The 25290-nt window shown below is 33.9% G+C and overlaps 1 long non-coding RNA gene across 4 annotated transcripts in view; it reads right to left on the reverse strand.

Moving 5' to 3' along the window:
* The window catches only part of LOC129492314 (uncharacterized), a 299404-nt gene extending 287345 nt beyond the window's left edge, over window positions 1–12059 (reverse strand). For all 4 annotated transcript variants that reach the window (XR_010114082.1, XR_010114083.1, XR_008660783.2 and 1 more), the window contains exon 1: window positions 11882–12059. This is a non-coding gene — a long non-coding RNA (uncharacterized lncRNA). The remainder of the gene's footprint in view (window positions 1–11881) is intronic.
* Between the last annotated feature and the right edge of the window lie 13231 nt (window positions 12060–25290).

Here is a 25290-nt window from a genome sequence, read left to right on the forward strand (position 1 = left end):
GGAGAAAGGATTGAGGTGAAAGGTTGTGTATGGTTAAAGAAAACAAAATTCACAGAACTTGAAAAAAAATTAAGTAGGGTTCTAATCTGTAGCTTCTCTCAGTAATATTTTTACAAATAGTGACAATAAACCTAGTGTCCATGAATCAAGCTAAAAGGAAAGTGAGTAAGTAGACATTGGAAGCTCATTCTAATTTTGATTCTTTCAGTTTGTATTGGGCTTTTAGCACCTGTCAAAGACTTGCTTTTTTTTTTTTTTTTCCTCACTCTTTCTTCCTGCCAACAATGAGCTCATGGCACAGTCAAGGGAAAGGATAGAGAAATCCACAACATTTTCTAAGGTCTGTTTCCCTGGCTATGTTTTTTTCTTTCATGAAATTTTTGCCCATTCATATGCCAGTGCCAGTGTTTCATATATAGTATCTTTATAATAATATGTTTAGTGTTTATTAAAATAGGTTATCACAACCATTATTCAGCTATTCTGAATTTTCCAGTTGTTTTATGTGTTAGTCTTCACAATAAGATTAAGGATTATTTTGACATCTTTAGATGTTAATAATAAATAAAAATTTTAATTTCTGTTGAGATTTTAGATACTCTTCAAAATACAATTATGCATCCCAGGAACCTCAGAGGCAAACCAAAATTTAGAGGCTCCTTTAAAGCCTCTGCTTTAATTCTTTCACATTCCATTGGCTGAATCAAATGTTGTGTTCAGGGTGGTATAAACCCTCCTGAACGTAGAAGGAGGAGAAGAGTAAATACTTGCTTGACCATGAATGTAATGCACTGAAATAGAGTGGAAGGTCAAAAATGGTATGGAAAGCATGTAGAGCGTAGGAAAGGGTATAGAGAATTTGGGGGATTGTGTTGTGGTTTAGATAGTGTGTTCTTAGTAGTCCTGAGATGACATTTAAGCACAGACCTGAAGGAGCTGAGAGAATGCTCCATGTGGATAACTGAGAGAACAGCAATCCAGACAGAGGCAGCAGCCCACGCACAGTACCAAAGTGTGAGCGTATCCACTGTTCCAAGGAGTGATGAGTAGAAAGTAACTGAAGTGGATTCAGAGGAGCTTATACAAGGGAAGCAGCCATGGAAGCGAAATTATATTTTAAAAAGATGAGTATGTTTAATTTGGAAGGTATACTGAAAAAGATTTTTTGATTGAAATGTGTAAGAAAAATGCTTTGGAAGGCACTAAAAGGTGTTGATGAAATTACATAGAGCGTAAAAGACTCTCCGTAAAATACATTTGGCTTTTTGGCTTTCTCTCCAATTCATCTCTTATTAGTCTTTTACCCATTTCAACTACCAACCTTCTATATTTTAGTATAAAATGATTACAACTCATTGAAAATTCTTTATGCAAGACATTTCTTAGTGCTAGTACCTATGAAAGGTAATGCATATGCCTGAATGAATGCAACGGAAATGCCTTCTGCCATTCTGACATTTATTCTCTAATTGGAGAAAGAACTAACAGGCACATACAAAGCACACAGCAAAGATGAAATTAGATAAATTCGCAGAGAAATTAAGGAGTGAAGTGCAAAATCACTAAGGGAAGGAGGTAATATCTAAGTTGGAAACTAAAACATACAAAAGGGTCAACTGTAAAAAGAAGGACGAGATCTACACAGAGTGGGTAGCATGCACTGTGGCCATTATGAGATGTGCTGATATGCCCACTTTTTAAATAAACTATGCATAATTAACAAAATTAGCAAAATTAACTATTAGCAAAATTAGCAAATTAGCACAGTTAACAAAATTAACTATTAAAACTCCAAATTAGTTCACATGTAATTGCCATAAACAGAGGCAGTATTATAAATTATGCCCTAATAAATACATAAGCCCAGAAGCTAGCAATACTGGGTGAAAATCAGGCTCTGCTACTTACTAGCAGGGTGATCTTGAACAAGTTACATAATGTTTAGGTATTTCACTTTACTCATCAGTACAGCGAAGGTTGTTGTGAACATTTGAATTATATGGGTAAAATCTTTTTACGGTATCTAGCATATAGAAGTAACTTAATCAGCAACTTTTATAGTCCAGATTATTATTATACAGTTTTATGTATAATTAATTTTGTCTTTAGCAAAATAAACTTTACAAACACGTAAGAGGAACCAATAAAAATAATTTTAGGACATTTATCACTGTAGCCCCGTGTACATAGCTCTCTAAGGAGTACTTTTTATGACGTGATATGTAATGTTTTAGTCACAGTTTTCTGTATCTATTAAACTTACTCTTTGAATTTTGGGAAATTTTAGCTATTTAAGATGTTAGTTAATGAAGTTCATTACTAGAACATCATTCTTACATATAACCAATTACATATTAAATGACTTTTCTAAATAACTCTGGGTTAATTAACAAATAAGCCTCCAATTCAAATATAAGTAGAAGTAAAATTACTTGCAAAAAATACAATAGTCATTAAATGTTTGTCTCATCTAGGGTGAAAAGAGCCTAGAGAATGCCATTCTACATCTGATTCCACTTGCAAATTATGACATGTTTGGTAAATAAAAAGCAGAGTCTTGATCAAAAGGCATAGTGGCCAGACAAACTAAAGGAGGTTTATGCATAACACTTTTATTTATTGTGTTTATAGAAGGAAGAGATGTGGTTATTAAGTCCAATAGTAGCAAACCAGTTCTTCCAGATTTTATAATATTTTGGGTAATAATCTTTTAAGGCATCTTTTCTTTTAAATGAAGGTAGTGTTTGTTAACCAATTTGATTTTCACACATTCGATTATTCTGAAAAGTTGAAGCTTATCTAATAGCATTATGCCAAATGTGTTTGGGACGACAAAACTGAAGAATATATGAGACTTGCCCTGAAAGATTTTTTAGTCTATTAAGAGGGAGAGGCATGTACATTGTTCAACACAAATTAGACAGTTCGGTTTCATGAGAACTGCTTTAGGAATTTACGAGAGAGAGATTAACATTCCAACAAGGAAAAAAAATGCCACAAGGGTTAAAATGTAACTGCACACAAGGGACAGACAGGTAAGGTGAGTGAAGAGTCCAGGTAGAAGACATAGGCATACATTATATGTTAAACACAGGCACACTTTTCATCACCACACAAAAATACAGTCTTCGATTTTTTTAAACTATAAAGCTTTCTTATTTTATCCACATTTTCCTTTGGAAAGACACTGGCTACCAAAACATATAATTTGAATTAGGGCAAGTGAGATGATAAATGGCAAATTTTTGTTTCAGAGAGATGGTGGTGGGCTGCAGAAGGTTGGCTACAAGACCCCATATTGGTATGACACCAGCTGATTGGTGGCCACTGATATTAAGGGCTTGGTATTGCCAGATCTTCTAACTTTCAAGAGAAGCTGGAATGCAGGTTTTGAATGTAAAACCACTTCATATTCCAAAATTAGACCAAGTTATTAAAAATTGAAAAATAAAAGTGTGTCTGGGCCACATGAAATGCATATGCTGGCTGAATTCAGCCGGAAGAGGAAGAAATTTGCAGCTCCTCCCTGAGGTAATGTTTTATTCGGATATGAAAGAACAGGAGAAATCTTTATCTCAATGACAATCATTTCTAAAAGTCTATGTTTGGCTTAGGTTCATGTTTAATACCAAGAGTTGTCAGGGTGACATACATTTCTATAATTTACTTTATTCCTATCTTAAAACCTTTTTTTGCTATGAAATCTAAGAAAGAAAAGAGAATGACACGTATGATCTCACAAATATGAAAATATATGATTCTAAATTTGTGATCTAACACATTTACCAAAAATACCAGTATCCTATGTAATAAATTTATAAACCAGTTCATTGGTGCCATCCTCTCCAGAAAGGATTCCTATGAGTTATTAGATATAACACTTTGCAGTTGTACAAAAGGTGATAAAACATTTACCTCCTAAACCATGGTGTTAGTATACTCAGGATAAACTGAAGCATACTGCAACTGAAATATTAACTCTTTCATAAATTGCACTTTTTCCTTTATAAACTTCTTCCATAAGCCTTTGGTTAAAATCTCACAAATAACTGAGGTTCAGATCAACAGCAAATTCCAGGGGTCTTCAATAATCAACAGTTTTATATGCCTTCTCTTCATATTCTCATTAAGACTGATTGAGAATATGAATTATTACTATTAATTAAATCAAGTTTTTGGTCTCAAGAAACAAATGTAGAAATAAATGAAAACATAATTTTAAAATCTGTGCCTAAAAATATATAATTGACAGAAGGAAAAATTCTCTTTCACAAAATGTCTTTTCTCTGGCAGCATTCTCTTATGAATTTTTATTATTCAAAATGACTTTCCAAGGAATGTTTTTCATCTGCATCACCATAATTGTGTTTCAGTGCCTCAGCATCATTTTCAAATACTGCATGACTGATAAGAAATTTAAAAATGGTTTTACTCAATTTGCTGGGTCTTCCTTTTTTCCACTTCCAAGGAAATAATTGCTTTTTTCTTCTTTTTTTATTCCTTCTGATTTCCTCTTTCTCATGTATGTTTCTTCTGTCTCCCCCTATCCTTCTCTTTACTCAAATATGTTCCCCTAATTCCAGCAAAACCTCGAACTTAATAGTTCCCCTGGAAACCTCCCCTGCCCCTTTTTAATTCTAGATCTCTTGGGACTGTATTTCATGGCAAAACCCTATTAGCTTATTTTGATGTTTTGATCTTTCTGTGATTGGGAACCAGTTCATGCAGTCCAAACAGACAATTTTCTGAGGGCGGTAAGTGGATTTTCAAATCTCCTTTGGGGAGAAATGAGCTTCAATAAAACATTAGACCACTACCAAAGTTTACTGGCTTGAGTGATGTAACTTCTTCTGTGGTTCCTGCCTTTTACTGTAAGTTTACACTCCCATGAACATTAACTCTGCCCGGCGGTAGTGCTTTAAGTGAAGGTTTGCACGCAAATATGGCCTCCATGAAAGTTACCTCGGGCTAAAGTACTTCCATCATCGACAAAATTAAGCGTCACACTAGATCTCTGGTGGTTTAGTTGGCCTCAGATTCAGTTGTGGCTCATGTTTTATTAATGTGGTGAGATTGTCTTTTATTTTCAGCCTCCCACAGCAGGTGAGCTTGTCATATTCACTAAGAGAGAACGAGAGAAGATTGCCCACCACTTGCGTGAATTGTTTCCACAGTTCTTAATTTCTGTTGAGAGGCACGCAATATAAACAAAGTTTTACTTAACTGCTGGAACATTTGTCAAGGATTTGATACATGCAAACCTCCACTTTTATGCCGCGCTATGAAAATGCTGCAGTGTTGCTCCTCTGAGTAACCCTGTGCGTGCCAAGCAGAGCCCCAGAATTAAGGTGTTTGAACAATTTCTCTGGCTTTAGTCTAAGGAAAAATCTCATCATCCAGAAAACTAGGTGGGTGGCCTGGAAATGAGTTAAAAATCATAGAAAAGAGAGGTTCTTGCTTCTAGTGTGGTAAGCTTAACTTTGTCCCAGCCCATTTTCCTGTAGTGTTTTTTTTTTTTTTTTTAGTATAGAAAATGCCAAATCCTTAAAGTTAATAACAGCTGTTAAAAGCTAAGTTCTTTAGGATACTACAATGGGCTAGAAAAACCTTCAAATTTTATCCAATATACCAATAAACACAAGAATATTTTTCTTGTGAATTAAATTTGTCAACAATTAAGAAGAGAATTATTCTTTTTCTTTCTTTCTTTTGTTTTTTTTTTGAGACGGAATCTCGCTCTACTGCTCAAGCTGGAGTGCAGTGCTGTGATCTCGGCTCACTGCAACCTCTGCCTCCTGGGTTCAAGCCATTCTCCTGCCTTGGCCTCCCCAGTAGCTGAGATTACAGGCATGCATCACGCCTGGCTAATTTTTGTATTTTTAATAGACATGGGGTTTCATTATGTTGGCCAGGTTGGTCTTAAACTCCTGACCTCAAGTGATCTGCCTGCCTCAGGCTCACAAAGTGCTAGGATTACAGGCATGAACCACCACACCCGGCCCGGGAATTCTTATTGTGTAGTCTCTATTAACAGAATTTATCTCTTTTTTTTTGTAAATTGTTTGTCATATTTACAGATTACTTTATTTTTGAATTTCACAGGACCTAGAGTTCAAGGGAGCACAGATACAAATTCCATGCTGCAAATAATGATGAATAATAACATAGTGATCAATGGGTTCTGTATAGTAATTTAATTAAGAGGGCTTCATGAATCTTGGGAAAGTGAACAAACTTGCATTATGTTGATTTCTTTTTATTTTTTGAAATTACAATATAATAAAAATTGGGTAAAAAATATGCGTATGCACACACATACTTTATAGATACACACATTTATTCAGCTCTGAATTTTAAGAGTTAAACATTATGTTTAGTTCTTGTTTATTTACTATGAAAGTTATTGTGTTTTCTATTTTAAACAAGTCTAAAGGCCATACATCTAGAATATAAGTCAGGTAATGCTTTCTCTAATACCTAATATATTAATTGAATCATAGAAAAAGAAAATATGGGCCGGGCGCGGTGGCTCAAGCCTGTAATCCCAGCACTTTGGGAGGCCGAGGCGGGCGGATCACGAGGTCAGGAGATCGAGACCACGGTGAAACCCCGTCTCTACTAAAAATACAAAAAATTAGCCGGGCGCGGTGGCGGGCGCCTGTAGTCCCAGCTACTCAGGAGGCTGAGGCAGGAGAATGGCGTGAACCCGGGAGGCAGAGCTTGCAGTGAGCCGAGATTGCGCCACTGCACTCCAGCCTGGGCGACAGAGCGAGACTCCATCTCAAAAAAAAAAAAAAAAAAAAAAGAAAAAGAAAATATGGATACTATTAATGCATTAAGGACTTTCTAATCTTGAATTTTCTAGTTTGGCTCCATATCCAAATATGTTTGCAAATTTTATAGTTAGACTCTATCGTAAATTTAATGTGTATTGTCAAATTCTCCCCCTTTTTATTTGTGCTTTAGGAATCCTTCTCTATAAGATCCCTTATTCTGTGTTTTGAATTACTTATATCTAATTAAAACTTATAGAATAAACAAATAAATGGTGTGTAGAAGCTGAAGCTCATAGTTGGCACTATTATAAATATAAACTTGCCTAAAAAGCTAATTAGTTAATTCTACCTTAGGGATCTGGAATTAACATTAAAAATCTTGTCACTATTTCAGTTAGCATTATCTTTTGAATACTCGATTTGAATACTAGATTTGAATACTTGAAAGTGATTATCTTTTGAATACTCGATTATTGAAAGAAATTATGCCTTTTAAAAATCATGATATTGTAATTCTAGTGCAATATTGAATGTGATTTAAGTAATTTACCCAATATTCTTTACCCAGTGAGACATGGAACAGAACCTAAACCGACATCTGTATAATTCCAGAGCACATCTTCCTCCTGAAATAATCACATAAATTGCATGTAGGAGGATGTTACCTCTAGATGAGCAGGAGTCAAGAGAATAGTTTTAAATTAAGCTAGATGAAGCAACTATTTTTGAGTTCAGATTATAGAGGCACTTGAACTACTCTCCTTTAGAACAGCAAATAAAAGCCTTTTCTATTTCTAACATAAAGATGATAATAGCTTTAATTTATAATAGAAAATTATGAAGATTAAACAGTTGCTCTTAAGATAGTGCAAACTGACAAAATGTGCTAGCACTTTGTGGTAGGCAGAATTCTTGAGATACTCCTTCAAGATTCCAGTCCCTTGGTTATTAAAGCAAACACTAATCTAGGAGCTGCTTTGAAAGGACTTTTCAGATGGAATCAAAGATACCTGACCTTAAAATAGGGAGATTGTTCTCAGTTATCTGGGTGGGCCCAATCAAAACACTTGAGTCCTTAAAAGTAGAGAAAATCTCTAATTGGGATCATAGAAAAGCATCTGAAAGGGAGGCAGAAGAGAGATGAGGGTGAGGGGAGGTCAGAAATATTTGGAGTGTATGGACCACACCTGCTGCTGCTGGGGGCAGGGGTGTGTGTGTAAAACACAGGAAATGTAGACAGCCTCTGAGAGTAGAGCCCCCCTCTGGCTTATACGCAGCAACTGCAACAGGGGCTACTGTAGCTGCAAAGAACTGAATTAGGCCAACAGTCTGAATGAACTTGGAAGCAGCTTCGTCCCAAGAGCCTCTGGGAAAGAATGCAGCCCTGCTGACATGTTGGTTTTGGCTTTGTGAGACTCTAACCAGAGAACCAGCTAAGTCTTGCCTTGCCTGGACTTCTGACTCTATAACAACGTGAGACAATGAATTGATGTTGTTTTATGCCACTAAGTTTGCAGTAATTTGTTGAAACAGCAATAGAAACTAGTATGTACTTATTTTCTAAGCAAGAGTAATGAATGGTAATGTGACCTCACTGGAATGCAAGGATGTCTTTTCCAAGTGATATGGATTTTACACCAATATTGAAGATATGAATGCATTATAGGATAATAGACAAATATTGAAGAAACTAATGTATTGTTAAACGGAAAAAAGTTAACTTTTAGAGTGAGTGGGTGAATTCCTTATTTCTCTTAAATCTGCAATAGTTATATAAACAAAAACGGAGAGGGATAAGGATGTAGTTGTGCAAGCTATTTGATGTTATACTACTAGTAGTTAAACAGAGCTGTGGTTTGAATGTTTGGATCCCCTCCCAAATTTATGTTAAAGCTTAATTCCCAAGGAAATAGTATTAAGAGGTGGTACCTTTAGGAAATGATTCAGTGAGGAGATTTCCTCCTTTGTGAATGGGATTAAGGACATCATAAAAGTGGCATTATACAGTGGTAGGCCCTTTTTGCCTTTCTGTCCCTTCACCAGGAAAGGACACTTGGAGAAAGCACTGTCTATGAGGAATGGGCCATGACCAGTGAATGCTGGCACCTTGATATTGGACTTCCCAGCCTCCAGACTGTAAGAAATAAATTTTTAAAATAAATTACTCTGTCTCAGGGATCCTGTTAAAGTGGCATGAACAGCCTAAAACAGCAGACTGCACTGAAGTCTAGTGTTATGAAAGCCAGGGCAAGAGATGAAGTCAGCTCAGAAGAGAAATGAAGGAAATGGTAAATGAGGATAAAGACTGCTCATCTTGTGCTGTATTGAAAAAAGCTTTCAAGGAATTAATGACTCAAGAAACAATTTTATTATATGTTGCAGTTAATGTTGCTTTAGCTAATTTTGACTTGATTTAAATCTATCTGAAAGCGTTGATCATTTTTCTCCCTGGTGAGCCATATGGTGCATTCAGATACTTCTCCCTAGTTTCTGTTCAGATATCAGATTGTCAGTGAGACCCTTACTGACACTCTATAAAAGGTGTACAATATCGTCACATACCTCACTTCTACCCTCTTTTTGCAAGTTTTATTTTCCTCAATAAAATATATAAAGAAGACATTTAGTTTTTTATTTGCTTATACATCTCTTTTCTTCACCCGAATGTATGCTCTGTGGACACAGGAAGAATGTTTGTTCACTGCTCCGCCTCCAACATCTAGAAAATTATATAAGATGCTTAATTGTTCCCTGTTTGAAAGCTTCTCTTCCATGTTATCACAGTATTTCCCTCGATCATTCCTCTTTAAGCTTTCCAAACTATACAAGACAAGGGAGTCTGATTCAAACTTAATTAAAATAAAAGTCAATTCAAATATTCTTATTTAGAAAAATTTTGTCCAATGACCAAAGCGGTGAGAATATTTTCATTACTCTACTTGATAGTACTACTTTTGGCCATCTGTGTAAATTAGAGAATGTTTTTCTTTCTTCATTTTGTGCAGCATAAATTCAATTCTAAATAAAGATAAATTCTTCTATTATAATATACTAAAGTTTCTCATGCCTCACTTTATTATCAACAAAATTTCCAAAGAATGCATGTATCTTTTTCCTCAAATTCTAATCCAAATGTGCTAAGTAGTAACGGGGGATTAACACTTTCATTGAAGAAAAGAGCTTATTTAGAAACAACGGAGTTTAAATAGCAGCTCAGTGTCATGCAGTAATACCAGCACTTAGTACACCACACTAAAGAAAAAAGCAACACACTCACATCTACTGGGAATGAGAAAACTGGCAGTTCTTACCAACTTCCCACTAAAAGAGATGGTTCAAAGCTTCCATTTTTGTTACATAGCATTGTTCAACAGCACCATTCTTATTGTTATGTGGCCAGTTTTAGCACACTAACTCAGAGAGAATGCAGATGCTGATGTACGTGGGTTCTTTGATGTATTTTTCTACCATGTTTTGAATCTTAACATTTGGTCATTCTTATTTACAGTTTTGTATTTTTGTTGAAATAAAAGTCTAAATGGCAATGGGGGTTGTGTAAAACGAGTTCCCACTGTGTAGTACCATCCCATAAACAATGCATATGGTTTAATGTTCAAGCTGAAAATCAGAATCACATTTTAAAGTGACTGCAGAGTAACATAGGCTAAAGTCAGTTTCTACAATTTAACTAGATTTATTTTTATGAGAAGATGTTCAAGATTATTTTACTCAAGATATTATTTTAGGCTTTCTCTTACAGAGCAATGATTATTAACACTATTTTCCGTTAACCACAGCATTTTGACTGAGGAGTAATTCTACCTTCACATTTTTGTCACATGATATAACTAATAGGCTAAATTTTTCCAGCAAAGCACATTATATGTGTAAAAACAATTCAAACCCAGTAAACGCAGTTACTTGGAAACATTATAAGGAAATGTCACACCATAACATTTACCTGCTATGTTTTATTCTTTAACCCTCAAACACTTTTGTTGTTTCCTGAGCTGAGATTAGTATCTTAAAAAACTTTTATTAAACATGCACAATTTAAATGAAGCATACAACCAACTGTAAATTCTCTCAATTAGACTTCCTGCAAATGACAAATGAGTGTGAATGTGCAATAAAACTTTGAATACCAGTGATTTAGTGCTAAGCAGAACTACAGGATTTTTAGCAACAGACTGAATGCAATTGATTGTGCGGTACAAGGTAAGAAAAGTGTGTGGTGATTCTTTGTTTGCCCTTTCATTTCCTTAAATCAAGAGAGGATACTTGCAATGCAGAATTTATATTAACGTGCTTTGAGAAACAACTTAGGTCAAAGAAAAGACACAACAACTCACAGATTAACAGTTGCATTATTTCAAGGCACCAGACCTCAACTCCTTTTGAAAAATATAAGAATTACTTGTAGATAAGAAAAATTCATCCAGTGTGTCATTTATTTGCTTTTGTTTGTATGGAGGAACAATTTATGGGTATTTCTTTACAGACCATAATTGACTTGCTTTATACTTTCTGATAGAAGCTTAGTGTACATAAAGAAATTGGTTTGGTCTACATTAGCAATTTTAAGGCATGATTGTAAGAGCCAAGTATATCTGCCGGAACTACATTTGACACTTACATTTATTTTCTGAAATATTGTATTTAACTTCATGTGGAGAAAATTTTAGGCCCTGTGAAATTTGTAAATTAATGATGTGGTTGTGAAAAGTAAACAATATTTGCCTTTTAAATAGGATGACTGCAACATTGACTTGAAAGTTATTTTATTTTGTAATATATATTCAACTTCAAAAGGTATCTTTGAAACTAAACACAGTATTGGAACCAAATCTTGAGCATTTATATATACAAGATTTATATGTGGTTACATGGTGACAATAAGCAACCCTAAATTCATGTGACAAAACAAGATAATTGTCATTTATACTACATGTCCATTAGCAGACAGCAACAGGGGACCACAATCACAGCCCTTTAAGGATCCAAGCTGACTGAGCATCCACCACCTAAGAGTTCGTTGTTGTATCAGAGGGAATGTCAGTTCTGGAAATCCTCAATCTAATGATAATACATGTTACGTCACTTACCGTATGTTTGTAACGTTTTTGTATCAGTTTAAATTCTGAGAGCGTGCCAACAGACAACAGGAGGCAGTGTGCAGCAACACGCTGTTTTAGTGAGCACCTGGGTGCAAGACGGCTGAGGACTAAAACGGCGTCAGGGCTAAAATGGCGTCAGGCCTAAAACGGCATCAGCCCCAAGTGGGGGCGGGGCAAAGGTTTTGTGCGCTCCTGTAAACAGGAAGTGTTCTAGTCTGACATAACTGCTACATAGTACCCAGACAGCATCCTTCTGGATCTTCAAGGGTATGTGTCTTCCGGCCAGAGTAGGTGTCTTCCCGCGGGCTCCCTTCCTGCTTCTGCTGTCTTGCCGGCGCATGCAGCTGATGCATGCGGCTAATGCGAGTGGCCTTGCACCTCGGGACTGGGCCTGAGAAAGGAGGAGTTATTCATCTTCTTAAGCTTTCAGCCTGGGGAGAATCTTACGATGTTACCTTATTGGCGAGAGCTAGTGTGAATCAATGAAAATGACTGAGGCAAGTCTCAATCATTTTAGGAGGTTTATTTGCTAACGTTAAGGACATTCGCCTGGGAGAAAGGTGTATGCCTTTCTTCAAAGATGATTTTGAGGGGCTTTAATATTTAAAGAGGAACCGTGGATATTGGGGAAAGAGGAAAAAAAAATTAAAGGTATGGGTAGATAAGAGACAAACGGCTGCATTCTTTTGAGTGTTTGATCAGGCTTTTACTGAATATATAATTTACACGTGAGAGGAGAGAAGAGGAATATTTTACATAACATAATGTAAACAACAGGGCAGAGGAAGCAGTCAGATATACATTTGTCTCAGGTGAGCAGAGGAATGACTTTGTCCTGAGCCTGTAAAGATAAGCTATCAATTTACATTGCCAGGGTGAAATTCAACAGACCTGTTTTATGGGTAAAGATTTGGGAGCCCACAAGACATTTCCTTGTGGGCAAATTGTGAGGGAAGTATGTAGCTTTTTATCTTTGTAGCTATCTTATTTAGGAACAAAATGGGAGACAGGTTTAAGACTCACTTCCCATCTTGAGTTTTCCCTTTGGCTTAGTGAGTTTGGGGTCCTGAGATTTTTCATACTAGTCACATGACTCCCCATACAGTCCTAATGAGAGATGGGCAAAAAATGTTATTCTACCATCTGCCTAAAAAGTAGAGCACCAAATATATTTGTTTAATAGATTAGTGATTACCATATACACATAAGACCACATTAATTGTGATTCTTAGATACACACACGCCTACAAACACAAATATACATGTTTTATATATAGTTTTAGTATGATTGATTACTGTAAATCTGCCAATCAGTTATTGTTTTGTTTTTAATTTGCAGATGATACGTAAAAATTTTTAGGATGCTATCTAATTTTATAGTTCTTGCTTAGCATAAATTTCAAACTAATTATAACAGGTACTATGCCACTAAATGCAAATAAAATAAGTTGTATGGCCCCAGAGCTGAAAGTGTTTACTGTCTTTCTTTTTATGGAAAAAAATTCCTCTGACACTTAGCTTAAAAATTTGACTAGTTTTGACTTAGCTTGCCTGAGATTGTTCTTCTCATGTCTCTCATCCTTCCCCTGGAGCTAATGGTCATGTTCTTCTCTGACAATGATAACATGCAAGAGAGAAAGACGTAAATATTTGTAAAGTGTGAGGATATTCTGGAATGCACAAAGAGAGAACATTTTGGCATGGAAAAATTGAAATAGCTTTTGCCTAACTAAATTTAGACTAAAAATGCTCCCCTGCCCTGGCAAAGAAAAATATCCTAGGGTAGCTACCAATTTTTGAATGCTTAATATGTGACATATATACCTTGCATGAATTTTCTGGCTTTAATTTAAACATTGAAATTTATTCTTTATGAATAATAAAACTGAGATGCCAGCGTGTTGAATAATTTCCACAAACTGTTACAACTAATAAAGTGATAAAATTAGGATTTAAGCTTCAGGTGTGTTCATGATAAGGGAGACCACATGTCCTGATATGCACAGCAGAGTTCTAGTTTTTGTAGATTGTCCTAGCCTAATGATTAATAGTTCTTTTTTTTCCTCAAAGTGTCCTGGTATGAACGATAGATTAGATCATCACTCTAGTCCTTTCTTTTAACTTACCCTGCAAGAGAAACAAGCAATACCAAATTAATTACGTTATTGTTTAAGTGTACATTTAGTGCTTGCCATGAGTGCTATGGCATCTGAAGACAAGAATTAGACATGTTTACTCTTTCTCAGAGGAGAAAAAGAAGGCACAAAAATAGTTGTAATGCTATAAAAAAGTTATAAAAGTATTACATATATTCTTCTATATTTCTTTAAATGTGATTAATATTTTAATATTTTCCTAATGATCAGTCCTTAAAAACATACAGATATTTCCCAGCCACATTCTCAAACATAATTTTTAAACAAGTAGATAAAATAGATAGTAATATTCAGCTTTCTAAAAGGAAATAACGATATTATAAAAAATAACACTTTTTGATACCTGAATAAAAACCAGAAGCATTTTGTTTTGAGCTCTTGGTAGAATAACCATGACAGAAGTCTGAACAGTAGGCAAATAAGTTGTGCAAATATAGTAATATTTAAATTAATGTCCAATTTTGTAATATTCACTTAGTATGGTATAGGTAGGTAATATTAACAAAATAATTTTTTAAAATTTAAAACTCTCAAGGACTTAGCAATCTTCTATTCAAACTCTAATTTTTTATCTGTGAAAATGGAGAACTTGGAAAATTGTGACTTTTGTGATATTAAAATTAATTTCTGGTATAATACTAAAAAGTTGAAGTCCTATCACTCAATTTTCTGTTTTCTTAGGTAACTCATAAAAGTTTTTTTTAACTGTAAGAAAAATATCAACTATATATAGATATATATTATTTTTGAGATAGACTCTTGCTTTGTTGCTCAGGCTGGAGTGCAGGGGCAGGAACATGGCTCACTGCAGCCTTGACCTCCTTGGCTCAAGTGACCCTCCCGCCTGAGCCTCCCAAGTAGATGGGGCCACAGGTGCACATCATCACACCCGACTAATTTTTTGACCTTTTTGGAGAGATTGGGGGTCGCCATGTTGTCCAGGCTGGTCTTGCCCTCCTGTGCTCAAGTGACACTCCCTCCTCAGTTTCCTAAATTGCTGGGAATACAGGCATGGACCACCACATGTAGCCCACAATTATGATTTATTTTCTTAATATTTTATATAACAAATGTCATATAGAAACATGTTTGTTTCAAAACCTTAACATAAAAATTGATATGTATTCTAAAAACGAACAGACTTAAGGGGAATTTTTTTATATAGAATTAGTATTTTCAAAACGACATTAATTTAAAGAAAGGCAGAGATTAATAATTTACCAAAGATACTGGTAATATAGGAACACAAATTACGTAAAGTATTTTAACCATAAAGTACACTTACTGCTTTAACAGATTGAAAATATAGCACTATGCATTATGAAAGCCTCAAAATAATACATGTAACAAAGGGATAAACATTTTTTCAAATAGTTATTTTAAGACATCTTAAATTTTCATTAACTTTTACTAAACACTTTCTGTAAAATAAGAAAAAAGTCAGTATTATTGAAACATACTACATTGATGGAAGATGGTACTGGGAAGACAAAATAGAAAACTTCAAACAATTATACACAGATCACAGAATCTGAAAAAATTTTGATAGGAGATTTCTGGAGAGAGAGAGGATGAATGGAATCAAAATGATCATTGCATTGCTTTTCATGTCTTGCAAACGATATGTTAAAAATTATGTCTAAATTAACCTTTACAGATTTGTAGTAACTACAATATGCAGATTTATGTGTTTACCTGAGTAAAAGTCTAGAGGAGTGTGAGATTAACACTGACTCTAATATGCATTCTTTTTGTCAGTTTGGAAAGATGTATGGGAGAGGGGAAACTATTTCGTAAAATAAGAAAGACCATTCTTTTTATACTTGTAAGTGTAATAAAGTAAATTTACATCGTGTCAAGTCATTTTAGACAAAGTGAATTGGGAAAAAAGTGAAAGCAAAATGATTGCCTCACAGATGCCTGCAGTTCTCATGAAGTACTAACATTGTGTGAGAGACATACTGAAAATCACCCTGAATTCTGTTAAATGTTTTTGCTACTCTATTAAAAATAAATAAAAATCTGTCAGGAATCCTTGAATCGGCATGGAACTCTGATGTTCACAGGCTTCCAGTTGAGCTTAAATATTACTCTGTAGTTCTGAGGTTTTCAATTGTTACATAAGCAGTACATTAATAAATACATCAATTATTTAAACATTAGATTTTTGTGCCTACAATCTAACATTTTTTATCTTAAAAATAAAAAAAAAGTTTTAATAGTGTGGGCCTCAGATTTCTTCTAAACAATGCTAAATAAATCTATCAGTATGTCCATGGTATTATAATAGCATCAACATGACACCATATAAGTAGATCTTTTTAAAAGACTGACTTCCTTATTTCTAAGAAAAGAAAAATTAACACATTTATTCTTTCAGAAAAGAACAACAAAAACCAACCCAGAAACCCTAAAAATCAATTAAAAACAAATCTTAGATACTTAACTCCATTTTTATTTCCTTTTTATGAATTTGCTCTGGCTCACCCACATCGCCCACCTTTGCAAACATTATTCAATACAACTTATTAGAGAATTTCAAAAGAACTGACTTTAAGATAGTTACAGACTGCTTTATACTTATCAAAATCTAATTTGACTTAAAAATGTATTTTCAATTAATAACTTAAGCAATATTTTGCTGATTCAATATGTGAAAAAGGTATCTACTCTTTTGGTAATTGTCATTTTTGACAATTTTCTTTAAAATTTAAAGTAAACTTGCCTAAGCATTTCTAAATATTGGATTTAAAATAAATACTCTAGAATTTAATGGGTGCTTTTATTACATCTCTGAATTCTCACCTCATCTGCATCAGTTCCATACTCTTTTAGAAGGCTTTTCATGACATGAATATTTTATAGAGTTTTTTTCATACACAAATGTGTATTTTTGTAAAGAAGACTTATGAGTCCATAATACCATTTTTATTTTATTTTTATTTTATTTTTTGAGACAGAGTCTCGCACTGTCACCCAGGCTGGAGTGCAGTGGTGCGATCTTGGCTCACTGCAAGCTCTGCCTCCCTGGTTCACGCCATTCTCCTGCCTCAGTCTCCCACGTAGCTGGAACTACAGGTGCCCGCCACCACGCCTGGCTAATTTTTTTGTGTGTGTTTTTATTAGAGATGGATTTTCACTGTGTTAGCCAGGATGGTCTCGATCTCCTGACCTCGTGATCCGCCGGCCTTGGCCTCCCAAAGTGCTGGGATTACAGGCTTGAGTCACCACACCCGGTCCATAATAGTATGTTTAAATCAATTGAATATTATGAGATTTGAAGTACACTTATTTGATCTTGATCTTAGTTCTTTGAATTGAAAATATTGGTTCATAAGAGTATTAACATATTTACTCATTTGCATTATTCTAAATATTCAGTTAATTTAAAAGAGTAATACTAATTTTACTGCAACACTTAGACTCCCAAATAATATTTATATTTCTTTGGGCTTCTAATTTACTGTAATCTCACTTAAAGTAATTTATTCCTCTATGTGGCTATGTCATTACCTTATATATAGTTAGGTTTATTTGTTATATTTCTTTTCAATTTTGGGAGGAGTTTGCTTCTGTAAATTTAAATTTTCTTTGTGAGTATGTGAAACATTTGTATGTTTTCTAAACCAAGACTGTCACAAAGTGTATTCTGGCAGGATTCCATTCTACCCTTACTTATTCACCCTTGGTCTCTCCTTCTTTCTATAAATAATTATTTTTATTAATGTATGGATTAAGTGAACAAGTTTTGTTTTCTTTCTTAGTTAAAATTTACTTATCTCATATTGATTTTTAGGATTTTATATAGAATATTAACTTGGTATTAGACTGAACTGCTTCGGAAGTTCTCAGGACTAGGCCACTGTGGACTGAAAAAAAAAAAATGTTTTCAAAGGAAATGGACTCCAAAATGCCAGTCTTTTTCTTCTTTCCACTCTCACTACTGCTCCATCAAGCCTTTCTAAATTTGATGAGTGGCTCTTTTCTTTCTCCTGTTCTTCCTGGGTACTAGTCTTTTGTACTGGAAGGTACTCACTTCGTTTCCATCAGAGAGAGGTCAATTAGAAGGGGCATATTTGGGTTTATTTGGGGAACTTTTTTTTTTCATAATGATGTCAGTAGCTTCCTGATCTTATACTTTTTCTATCTGGAAAAACTGAGGATTGAATTACAGACTATCTGTAACTTTGCATTCTTTGAATTTTAATTTTCCCAAATAAAATGTAATTGTGAATACATAGCAAGGAATATTGTAAAGAGAGCACAACTGAACAAAATAGTTATATGATCCCACTTACCACGCAAAGGCTTCACCTTCCAGTTCTTCCCACCATGGGTTATGATTGTACCTTGTCAGAAATTTCTCTTAGTCTGTTTCCTTCTAAGACTCTCAGCTTCATGAATGCAGGGACCATATCCAATTTGTTTCTAGTTCTATCCCGAGCATTGAACACACTGCCTGAGCTATTCATTTTTAATGTAATGAGCTCTTTCCACTGATATCAAAATACTCTCTTGGGAGTGAGCAGCTGTTCCATATACAAACTCCTTCTGAAGAGGTATGCAGACATATGAGATGGTCAATATAACACAAATACAAGAGAAACTTATGTTACTCGCAAATGCAGTATTTTATTTTAAGGATATATACCTGAGACACACATTTTCCTCTAAACTTTATCAAAATCTTGTTACTATAAAACTTCAACTCACTTCTCTTCCACAAACCTGTTCCTTCCCCAGTTTCTAGATTTGTGGTTCTAGTTACGAGAATGCCGTATCTTATGTGCATCTACTTTGGCTGATTTAACTTAGGCATTTTCTCTCACCTAGTCACTTGCAACAGCCTTTTGTTTAATTTCTCAATAGCTGGTCTCACTCTTTTCTGTTTTTCTTGATGTAAAGAATCCTGAATTTCTTTGAATAAAACATCTTTTATGTCAATCTTTTTTTTAAGAAAACTGCTTTTAAAAATGTATACAATTAAGTGTAATATCTCTAATTGTTAATCAATGGTTTTTAGAAATTTTTTCTATCAGCCTATTCGATTATTTCTTATTTTGTCACCTATGTTCCAAACTTAGTAAATCTCTATTTATTTCCATTATATATGGTGTTCTTGTATGGCTTCCTGCCTTTAAGTATAATCTTTCCTCAATTTGGAAGTCATATCCTGCCCTCCTCTTGAACGATATCTACTTACCTTTCAAAGCACAGATAAACTATCACATTCCACGTTGAAAATGTCAGCCACTACAGAGAATTAACTACCTCATCTTCTATAGCAATGGTATCAACAAAAATAATCACAGCGTTTTTTTGTCATCTACTTGCTATATGATTTTATCAAATTCTTAAAACCACTCTTTTTTTTATGTGTTAAAACTGAGGTTCAAAACTATTTTGTAGTTCAGGTGAGACAATGTAACCCGAGGCTGTACTACTTAAGCCTTTGAGGCTGGCACAGTGGCTCATATCTGTATTCCCAGCAATTTGGGTGACTGATGTGGGAGGATTGCTTGAGCCTAGGACTTCAAGGCAAGCCTAGGCAGCATAGTGAGATCTCTGTCTCTACAAAAAATAAAAAATTAGCCAGGCATGGTGGTGTGCAACTGTAATCCCAACTACTTGGGAGGCTGAAGTGGGAGGATCACTTGAACTTGGGAGAAGGAGTTTACAGTGAGTAATGTTTTTGCTTCTGCACTCCAGCCTGGGCAAGAGAGTGAGACTCTACCTCTAAAAACAAACAAAGAAACAAACAAAAATAAAAAAAAAACCCCAAAACAAAAGTTTTTTGAATAAATAAGCTCCTGAATGTATAGATTTGTGAAGAATTCTTCATGTTTACATACACATCAATTATTTCCACTGCACTTGGCTGATATTTAGCCAAGCTGATTCTCATCCATTTGCTTATCTTTCTGTCTGTGTAAGAGGAAAAAGTTTTCTCAATTATTATTTTCCTCATCTTCACCCTAATTTCTCTGAGCTAACTGAAAAGGAGTAGATCTCCTATGGTTCTCTGTTTCCTCTTTTTACCTGTAGCCCAAGGTGGGCTCTTTGTGTTTATAAGCAACATGTGTCTCCAGTCTTCAGTTCTCATAGACATGTTCAGTTCATTTCCTTCTCAAATTCTTTATCTACCTTCTATTTGCCACCTACTTCTCTTGATTTACATGAATTGAATTCTGATCTCTTGCTTGAATTAAAGTTGTATCCTTCTTTCTGTTCTGGTTTCTTGCTTACTACTTTAGTTAGCATATAGGATATGTATGGAAATGCATGTAGTAATGAGAATGGGGCATTCAGTGGCTGAAATAAGATAGATGCTTACTTGTCTTTCTCATATCTCCAAGTTATGTTGGCTGAGATCTAGAATGTTCTTCCAGAACTAAAGCACTTTCCCTTTTCTTATGCATTTACCATCCCCAAGATGTTGTCCTGGTCCTCATGGTCCAAAATAAGGCACTATTAAGTCTGTGTTCTAACCTTTTGTTTGATGAAAGAATCGAATACAATGAGATAAACCAAAAGTTGCACATATTGCTTGTGTTCTTATGCCATTAGTGTAGACACAGTCACATGACCATATCAAACTGCAAAAGAAATTATGAAATGTTGTAACTAGGTAAAATATCTGAAAGGTAAAATTAGAATGAAAACTAAAACTCAGTAGTCTTCATTGGACTCATTGATTATTATTCTGAAGCCATGCTAATTTAACATATATATTTTTCCAATTATTTAGTAGGAAATTACACACATGAACTAGAAAGTCCTGGGATTCCATCCCAGCACAGCCATTTAAAAACGTTGGATTTTGGACATGAACATTTCTAAGCCTCAGTTTTTACAGCCAAAACTAGAATTTGTGGAAATTCTATCAATATACTATGAGTTAATTGTAAAGTACTCTCTGTTGCATATTTCAGGAGTAGCAGGCATGGTGACAAGAACAATTATCTTCACCCTATACTCATTCATTTTACCAACACTTCCCTATCACTAAAGACATCACTCTTTATCACTAAAGAGAAAATTACTTTGAAATATTAATGCATGATATTCTATTACTAAAAGGAAGAGTAAATGGATATTGTAATCACTAACACTTAAAGAAAAAAAATAAATTACCCATACTCACCATATAATCTTTAGTCTAGACTTTCTCTATAATGTATCTACCCTATGGTTTTTAATAAACTGCTATATTGTATTAATAGTTACCTTCACACCATGGTTTTAGGGCAATGTATAATGATAACACACCTTAAATTTATGCCCATTGTATTTACTCATCCATTCTACTTTATCCCACCTTTACCTGCCCTTATTTGTAAAACAAATTATATACCTTTCCATAGAATAGTATAAAAGAAAAATTATGAATCTAATCTTCTGCATCTTCTTACTCTGCAAGACATTCTATAAGAGTGCAGTGACGATCCAGAGATCAGAGATCTGCTACATTTAAATTTATCAATAATTTATTAATAAGTCTTGATACTGAATATCACTACAAATAAAATATTCTCTATTGAGTATGAATACTGTCTATAAAAACACTTTTTCTATAAAACTTTGCCTCATAGCATCATTATAGGATATTAATTAAATGTGCCAATAAAAGTGTCACAGCACAATAAATTTTAAATACACATGTTAAGTGAAGTTTGACATGGCTCAATATTTTAAAATATGCACTTAGTATAGCTTCATTCCAAGGCACTCTAAAACTTTAAATTACTGGTAACTTGATAAGTGAAAATTTATTAACTACCACCTAGTCTTTTTCAATTACTCCACATTAACTTTTTAACCTTGAATCCCACTGAGAGTAGGCTTCATATACATTTCCAAGTTTGTTATTTAGTCTTAATATCCATCTATAAATTAGCATTCTCATAATAAAAACTAATTTTTGTGGAAGTCAAACTGTGCCAGTTACCATAATAAATTCTTTGTAATCCTCATCCAACTCAATGAATTCGATTGGATTATTATGCTCATTTTACATGTGATGTAAATAAAGGAAGCTTGCACAGAAGAAGACTCTTGCCTAAGTAATTTTACCAAGACAGAAACTCAGGTTCTCTATCTCTAGAACCTGAATTTTGCCATGATAAATTTCTTCCTGTCAGTCAATTCTGTGATATTCACCTATATATTAATAGATGAGGCAACTGTTTATTTAAAGTTGACATTCTATGAATATTATTTACAAATAGAATAACATATTTTAATGACAAGCCTTTAAAAATTGTTTTAGGTCCCACAAAATTTAAAAGTTAAGACCATCCGCTTTTAGTGGTAAAATGCTTGTTAAATGAATTCTGTCCGTTTTTAGATTTGGTTTCTTTCTCCTTTAAAAATAAAATTCAACTTGTGTTTCTGCATACATATTCCTTGTAGATTATTTTTAAAATACAGAAACCTATTAAATCAGATGAGACATTAGCTACACTTTTAAATTTAGAACAGACAGCAGTGGCTTAAACAAGATAGTATCATTCTCTTCCAAAAATTATGTAATACAAGGTGATGTGAAAGAAGAGGAGTATCTTTTATACTGTTGCTTCTTCATCTCTTAGGATGTTAATCTCATCATGCCACATCTGAAAAGTCCCATTGAATGTTAGAAAGCAGACTTAAATGGAGATCATTTTCTATTTAAAATAATCATTAAACAGTTCAAACATCATTTCTGCTCACATCCTATTAGACAGAAGTTAGTCACATGACAAGTTTCAATTGCAAAGGATGCTTGCTAATACCGTCTGCAACTAGGTGGTCATGTACCCAGGTAAAATTGTCACTATTCTGTTATTTCCGGAAAGAAATACAGAATGGATATTGGGATAAGTAAGCATTAAAGCAGAGAACCTATAATTTCTCCACCATCCAAGAAAAAAGAAAGCTAAAATATTTATATATTTTCATTTCTAGTGATATTTTAAATTTTTTCTCTGAGATTCAGACTACTAATTTCTTATTGATACAATTCATACTGATATAAACATATAAAATACATTTGTTGTTTTTATAAATTTTTAAGATGGATTCTTGAAAATGTAAATGTTGTGTCACACTCTATGGCACACACAAAAATCTGAAACAGTACCCAAAAATATTTTGCAAAAATAGTACTAATTTATTATGCTTGAAAATAATTTATGCCTGAAAACTAAAATATATTTCAAGATGTATGTCTAACACTTTGCAAATGTGATAGGTAAAATCTGTTTTAAAATGTACATTCACTTTTATTTATTAATTATTATACATTTCCTAGTTAATAGGCCAGCTTTGTTTGTTCTCCACATTGTCTCTTCATGCATCTTCACATATTAAGTAGAATTTAGCATTTGTTACATATTAATATAAACTATATGTATTATGAACATTAATGCTTCACCAAGTATGTTTTTCAACATGTTTAAGTTGAATATTTCTTCTAGTTTGACCTCTGCTTCTTACTTGTTTGTTTACTGATTAATTTATTGATTTCTTGTGATGTTTCAGAACTTTAAAGCTTTATGTTCCCAGTAGTTGAATTCATCAGTAAATTTTTGAATGTCTATTTTATGCTGTGTTTGGCCAAGTATTTTTTCCCATTTTAAAATCAGTAATACATACATTACTATTCTCATTTCATTTATTTGTACATAAATATTTGTGTTATTTTGTTATGAAATAATACAAGTGCATGATTAAAAAGAAAAAAATGCAGTTACCCAAATTTAATAATGTTCATGCCAAACATACCTTATCTCGTTATCTGGAAAAATTTGTTGCCAATTTCTCTGTATATTTTCTGCAGATTAATAGGAAGTATGTTTTATAAGGATTTTAATACAAGTTATATCTTATGATAACTAGGTAAATGTAGCAATTATGGAACTACTGTACTATGTTATGAAGTCATCTGTACATTGCCTTGGAGGTTTTGATCAAAACAAAAGAATCTAACTGTATTTTTTATATTACCTGAACGTATACTCTGCCCAATGTCTCACTATTCCTGTGTGGACTCAGGATAACTGCTACGTATGGTAACTTGAAACTTTGAGAAAAGACTGCTTGAGTGTCAACATTTCCTTGATAATGGCCTTTGAATTTTATTATCATGTGTTCAGGCTCTTTTCATATGTTATGTTGGCTAGTTTTATTCTAGTGAAATGTGCAAACTGATATAGCTAAGATGATTTATTTATGATATATATTTTTCAAAAATTTTGATACTTATTTACATTTACAAATTAAAAAGCAATAATTGCTGAATGATTCTTACTATTTTAGGGAGATACTACTTGACTTCTGACATAGATTATACAAGTTTTATAAAATAACAGAGTTTTAAGTTATCAACTCAAAAAATGTTTTTGGCCGGGTGCGGTGGCTCACGCCTGTAATCCCAGCACTTTGGGAGGCCGAGGTGGGCGGATCACGAGGTCAGGAGATTGAGACCATCCTGGCTAACACGATGAAACCCCGTCTCTACTAAATATACAAAAAATTAGCCAGGCGCAGTGGCGGGCACCTGTAGTCCCAGCTACTCGGGAGGCTGAGGCAGGACAATGGCGTGAACCCGGGAGGTGGAGCTTGCAGTGAGCCGAGATCGTGCCACTGCACTCCAGCTGGTTGACAGAGCAAGACTCCGTCTCAAAAAAAAAAAAAAAAAAAAAAGTTTTCTAATTTTCTATCTAATGTTTGATGAAAATGTCTAATGAGAAAAGAGTTACAATATTTTGGTTCATTTAAAAGTCTAGGCCTTTAGTAGTCTGCTATACTTAGGAGTAGAACTAAAAAGCAAAAGTATAGAAATTAAATACAAGGAAATGTATTTAAAATATAATTATTTCAATGATTACATATAAACTATTATAAATAAATATTTAAATGACATTTATTCTCATGAAATCCACAGATAATACTGAAATTATATTTGTATAATACTATAGAAGCATCTTTATTATTGCCTAAGTGATTTATAGTCTTGTGATATAACCAGTATTGCTTCAGTAAACAAAAACAACAAATTCAATATATTAAAGTCAAATTCAATTATTTCAAATTCAATTATTAACATGTTAACATTACATTGGTATGGAACAAACAAAAAATCACTTTAATCCATGGCTTAAAAGTAATATTACCCACAGTATGAACTAGCTTCAATCCAGTATGGAATCAAATGCAATGAGATTATTTTTCTTGCTATAGTCCAGGAATTACATTTTA

Source organism: Symphalangus syndactylus, chromosome 10 (assembly GCF_028878055.3).
Source record: "Symphalangus syndactylus isolate Jambi chromosome 10, NHGRI_mSymSyn1-v2.1_pri, whole genome shotgun sequence".
Classification (NCBI taxonomy): domain Eukaryota; kingdom Metazoa; phylum Chordata; class Mammalia; order Primates; family Hylobatidae; genus Symphalangus; species Symphalangus syndactylus.